We start from the raw sequence: 6,461 nt of genomic DNA, 5'->3' as shown, positions 1-6,461 counted from the left end.
CAATTCAGTGGCACTTAACTACAACAATCAAGTTGATTCCTAGCCACAGTGACTCTGTGTACAATAGTGTGAAACCCTGCTTAATCCTGTGCCATCCTTACAATTGTTGTTGTGTTGGAGCTCATTGTTGTAGTCACTGTGACAATCTGTCTTGTTAAGGATCTTTCTTTTTTTTGCTGACCCTCTGTTTTACCAACCATGATGTCCTTATCAAGCATACAGTGTATTGAACAGCCATAAAAATCAGAGAAAAGACAAGCAGCTCGGCATAAGAGTGACAATTTTGTTACATTTATAACATATTCTATCTTCTTTACATATAATATACAAATGAGGATGATCAATGTTTATTTAAATGTAGACTTCTCTTTTAATGACATTTTTAATGCTTTTAAAAAAATTATGATTTCCAGATGTTTTTCTCTTTATTTTATGTTGACACCTTTAACCCACTTTTCTATACTAAATATGGATTTTTCTATATTAATGGAATCCTAGTTTGGTGCTGTAATATAAGCACTGGACTGCTACCCACAAAACTGTCAATTCAAACTCATCAGCCACTCCTTGGAACCCCTGTACAGGGTTGCTATGGGTCAAAACCCACTTGATGGCACTTAACAACAACAATAGTAACATATTAATTGAAGAAAGAACATTTCAAGGTATCGCATAGAACTGATGTTTGACCACTGGAAGTCTTGTTTTGGTATTGTGTGCACAATAAAGCTTAAAAAGCAATACAATGATATATGCAATATTTGTATTACTTTCTACCCAAGCTTAGGGATTCCTTCAGAGCCACCCTAGGAAAGGATGAGTGAGAGAAGGGAGAAGGCATCCGAGTATCAGAGTTCCAAACCCCTTCCATCACCCATGCACTACAGCAGCTGTGTGTTACATTGTTGTTGTTAAGTGCCATTGAGTCGTTTCTGACTCATAGCTACCCTGCATAGGGTTTTTGAGGAGAGACTGGTGAGCTCGAACCACCAACCTTGAGATTCAATCTGACTTTGCAGTCCAGTGCATTAACCCACAGCGCTATACTAAGAGTGTGGTGCTGTGGGTTAATATTACATTAGACTTACACATTAGCCTTCCAGATAAGAAGTCATTTGATAAAAGGGTTTTTTTTTAAAAAAGAGAAAATACTTTGTAAACAAAATGGGTGGAATACATAAAAACATAAACACTGGTGACAAAAATCTTCATTCTCATAAAACTGATAATGATATTGAGACAAAGATAAAAATCATGAGATATGCTGAAAGCAGTGCAACTTTAGTCTCAATTGAATGCTCATTAGATTAAATTGCTCAGTTGGGAGTGAAGTCAATGAAAGAACAGGATAAAAAAGTTTATATACAAAATACTGAAATTATTTTATAGAAAATTATGCTTAAGAGATAAGATGAAATTATCAATTTTATAACCTTTTACAGATTTCTGAGAACTGAAAATCAAACTTAGAACGGGCAAATTTGCTGTTCAACTTCAGTTCATCAGACTTCTAACATTATTCTCAGAAAAACGTCATGCACAAAACTGAAGGGAAAGTTGGATGTTTCTCAGGCAGAAAGAAGAAGTGCAATCATTCGATTTGCCTTCAGTTGTGTAGCTTGTAGAGCTGGCACTATTCTGCATGTGTCAGTTAAGCCTAAGTCAAGCCTGAGACTTGAAAACTCAGTCTCCCCCCAGATTTGTACTACACGGCACCACCTAGATTTTGATATTTATAAGCCCTATTTCACCAATTGAATGTTAAGTCTTTCAAGGCAGGTACCTCGTCATATTTGTTTAGGTATTCCCTACAGCATTAGGCAAGTGCCTGGTTTGGAATGAATGACCATGAAACAGCAGCATACAATGTGCTGATATCAGTGATTCTGATCACAATGACCGTCATAATGAAAAGTGCAAGAACCGGGGACTCCTGAGATCAACTGGAATAGGGATAAAGTGCTGAATATGTATGATTGCTCAACCTGACATCAGCAGGAAACTCACAAACTTTAGCAGGAAATAAATCTCTCTGAAAGAACAAACATGGAATGCTACTAGAATTAAAAACTTTATCCCTAAAAGTCCCAAAGCAGTCACAAATAATACAATTGACCAAGGACCGAAAGGGCAATTTGCTGCTTGGAGTAAAGATTTTGAACTACAGAGGAAGTTTGGCCTGATTTAAATAATGGTGTTGTTAAGTGTCGTCAAGTCGATTCCGACCCATAGCGACCCTCTATAGGGTTTCCAAGGAGCAGCTGGTGAGCTTGAACCACTGACTTTGCAGATCAAATGACTTTGCTGTCTGATGCATTAACCCACAGTGCCACACCAGGACTCCTAAATAATGGTTGTTGTTATTGTTGTTGTTGTTATGTGCCATGGAGATGGTTCTGACTCATAGAGACCCTGTACAGGGTTTCTGAGGCTGCAAGCCTCGTCTTTCTCCTACAGAACAGCTGGTAGTTTCGAACTGATGACCGTGAGATTAGCAGCTTGATTTGTAACCACTACGCTACCAAGAGCTCCTTTCACACCACACCCCCGTAAGAGGGTCAAAAATAAGAGAAGGGAAAAGACCAATCCATCAGTTGGTTTGTTGATTCATGAAGCAGAGTGGAAAAGATGTCAACAGCTGACTTTGAGTGGAGTTATAAAAGATGTTCAATAAAGGAAAACAAAACAAAATGTGAACTCAATTCAAGATCTCATGTTTTTAAGATTATTGTGAAATGTGTATAAGATAACTTCAGGCCAATAATTTTAGGAATATCACCCATGGTCTAATTAGATGGGTTAGAGGGTTTGATCTTTAATATTTCATTTTAGTTGGTTCAAATGTGGGAATGTTACCCATTTTTCAGTGGATGATCAATGAACTACAAGTTATAAATGTACTCACATATGTATTTTCATTTATAAATCTGTTTGGGGGAAAAAAGTATTTAAGAAATCTTAAATTTGGACACAAATGTATATGTGTTTGCTAAGGTAACTAGAAAAATTCAAAGGACAGCTAATGAAGGTCAAGTATTAAAATGAATGGTGCAAAGATCTGGAATCAGAAAACCAAAAGACAAGAGCACACTCAGAATATCTTAAGCTGAAAAAATGAAGAAAAAATTCAAATTTCAGCTTGAAATATTGAAGGATTCTATAGGCAAAATACTGAATGATTCAGAAACCATCAAAAGATGATGGAAGGTACATGTAGAGAAACTGTGCCAAAAAGAAATCGATGATATTCAACCATTTCAAGAGTTAGCATATGACCAAGAACTGATGGCACTAAAGGAATGAGTCCAAGCTGCGCTGAAGGCATTGGCCAAAAACAAGCTTCCAGGAATTGAGCAAACACAAACTGAAATATTTAAATAAACTGATGAAACACTGGAGATGTTCATTCATCTATGCCATGAACTTTGAAAGACAACTACCTGGTCAGTTTATTAATAAAGATCTATATTTATGGCCATTCCAAAGGTGAGGTGACCCAACAGAATGAGTAAACCATCAAACAATATCATAATAGCACACACACGTAATTTTTTTTTGAAGATAATTCAAATATGACTGTAACAGCACATCAACAGAGAACTACAAGAAATTCAAACCAGATTCAGAAGAGTATGTGGGACATGGGATAATACTGCTTATGTCAGATGGATCTTTGCTGAAAGCTGAGAATACCAGAAAGATGTTTACTTGTACTTTATTATCTTTGCAAAGGCTTTTGACTGTGTGGATCATGGCAATTTATAGAAAACACTGTAAAAAAACAGGTATTCCAGAATACTTAGTTGTACTCATGAGGAACCTCACACATAGCAGTTGTGAGAACAGTGGTTCATTTAAAATCAAGGAAGGTGTGCACCTGGATGCATTCTGTCACCATACTTATTCAATCTGTATGTTGAGCAAATAGTCTGAGAAACTGGATTATATGAAGAAGGTGCTTGGCATCAGGAATGAAGGAAGATTTATTAACAACCATCTATGATGATACAACCTTACTGGCTGGAAGAGAATAGGAATTAACATATTTACTGAGAAAATCAAAGACTACAGCCTTCAGTAAGGATTTCACCACAATATAAAGAAAATAAAAATCCTCAACAATGGAGCAGTAAATAACACCATGCTAAATGGAGAAAACACTGAAGTTGTCAAAGACTTCATTTTACTTGAATCTATAACAGCAGTCAAGAAATTAAATGACATTAGACAAATCTGCTGCACAACATCTGTTTAAAGTGTTCACGAGGACTAAGGTGCACCTGACCCAAGTCATGGTATTTTCACTAATCTCATATGCATGTGAAAGTTGGACAATGAATAAAGAAGACTGTAGGAGAATTCATGCATTTGAGTTATGGAGTTCGAGAAGAATATTGGAAGTACCACAGACTGCTAGAAGAACAAACAGATCTGTCTTAGAAGAGGTGCAACCAAAATGCTCCTTAGAAGCCAGGATGGTGAGACTTTGCCTCCCATGCTTGAGATATGTTATCAGGTGGGAACAGTCCCTAGAGAAGGACATCATGCTTGGTAAAGTAGAAGGTGAGTGGATGACTAGATGCACTCCAATGAGATGTATTGGCACAGTGGAAGCAGCAATGTATTCAAACACAGTGACAGGACAAGGCAGTGTTTTGTTTTGTTCTGTACAGGGTCACAAGGAGTCAGTACTGACTCGATAGCACGTAGCAACTATGGCCCAACATGTTGCTAGTTAAGTTCTTTTAAATGAATATATTTTATATAATCATCATAAAGACACCATGAGTAGTTTTTATCCAAATATTACAGGTGAAAAATAGAGGTTAAAAGTAGCTAAACAACTTGACCTTGGTCACCAGTTAATTAAAAGGTAAAACTAACTCTGGTCTCAGGCTCTGGAATTTTAGAACTCATCCTCCTAATGACTGGATCATCTTGGAATTTTGGGGAAAACATTTTCCCTGGCCTCAGAACAACCTGTTGGCTTAATATTTTTAATTTTTATTTTAAAAAGCATTTTTCTTTAATAAGGACACCTGGTGACACAGAGATAAAGCACTCAAACCCACCAGCTTTTCCGAGGCAGGAAGATGAGACAATCCGCTTCCATATAGATTGCTGGTGTTAGCTCTTATTTAGTGCCTACCAGTAGGTTCTGACTCATAGCTATCTTGTGAAGGGTTTCTGAGGCTTTTAAATCTGCGGGAGCAGAAAGTTTCATTTTTCTCCCACGTAGCAACTGGTGGTCCTTGTGGTTCACAGTTCAGTGCTTAGAGTATGGAGCCACCATGCTCCCTCCATAAAGATTACAGCCAAAGAAGCCCTATGGGACAGTTCTATGCTGTCCTATAAACTGTTTTGAGTCAGAATGAATTAACCAGGACTAGGGATTTTTTTCGTTTGTTTGTTTTCAAGAGTGGGAAGCGAGGGAGGTAATGCCATTGTAAAGGACAGATCTGACTCATTAACTTGGAGTTTATAATATCTCGAGACCTTGATTTTTTTTTTTTTAAGCACAGTGTTTCCCCATTAACTATGGGGGGGGGGGGAAGCAAAAAGGAAGATATGGAAACCCACTTGAAAATAGAATTGTCAAGCCTAGTCATTTACAGGTGTGGCATTATAGGATAAGAACTGGAGTTCTCCTGATTTCATGCTACCTATAATTCCACTGGTAGTGCCAACATCTTTAGCATAGCCACCAATATCCATGGTGCCAGAAACTGTGAAAATTGTTGCTTTGGGTAGCCTTGTTTTGCCAGGTTGTTCTGTTGCTAGCAGTCTTGCTCCTTCTACACTGTCAGCTGATAATGTTTTTAATCCTCCAACTAAACCAGGTGAGCCCGAAGAAAAAGGACCTCATCTTACAGACCACCAGATTTCTTCTGGTGAAAACCCCAGAGCAGTGATTCCAAAAGATGTTTCAAATAGCCCTACAATGTCATGAGGAGCACCATCAAATATGACCAGCAACCCTAGAATTTTGGGAGTCCAAAGATCAAATGTATCATGTAATTCAGAAATTCTTGGAGTCCGCCTATCTAATGCTCCTAGCAGTTCTGGGGTAATTGGAGCCCAGCCACTAAATATTCTGAATAACTCTGGAATTTTGGGGAATACCAACTGTATCAAGTAGCTCTGGACTTTTGGGAGAGCTACCGCCACATATCTTTCACGAAAGTGAGGTGGCATAGGAGGCACTGACTCATCTCTGCCAAGAAATTTGAAAAACAACTATCTGACTGACTGATTGAAAGAGATCCATATTTGTGCCCGTTCCATAGAGAGGTGACCCAAGGGAATGTGGAAATCATCAGACAATCTCTCTGATATCCCATGTGAGTAAAGTTTTACTAACGGTAATACAGAAATGGCTGCAAGCATACATTGACAGAGAACTTCCAGAGGTTCAAGCCAGATTCAGAAGAGGCTGTGGAATAAGGGATATCATTGCTGAT

At 38.0% G+C, this 6,461-nt stretch overlaps 1 pseudogene; it reads left to right on the top strand.

The window, feature by feature from the left end:
• Nucleotides 1-5,656: 5,656 nt before the first annotated feature.
• Nucleotides 5,657-6,461, top strand: part of LOC102842367 — a 3,163-nt pseudogene continuing 2,358 nt past the window's right edge.

Source organism: Chrysochloris asiatica, unplaced genomic scaffold, assembly GCF_000296735.1.
Source record: "Chrysochloris asiatica unplaced genomic scaffold, ChrAsi1.0 scaffold00061, whole genome shotgun sequence".
In the NCBI taxonomy this organism is placed as follows: Eukaryota; Metazoa; Chordata; class Mammalia; order Afrosoricida; family Chrysochloridae; genus Chrysochloris; species Chrysochloris asiatica.
The sequence above is the reverse complement of the archived record's forward strand: the minus strand, read 5'-3'. Positions and strand labels throughout refer to the sequence as shown.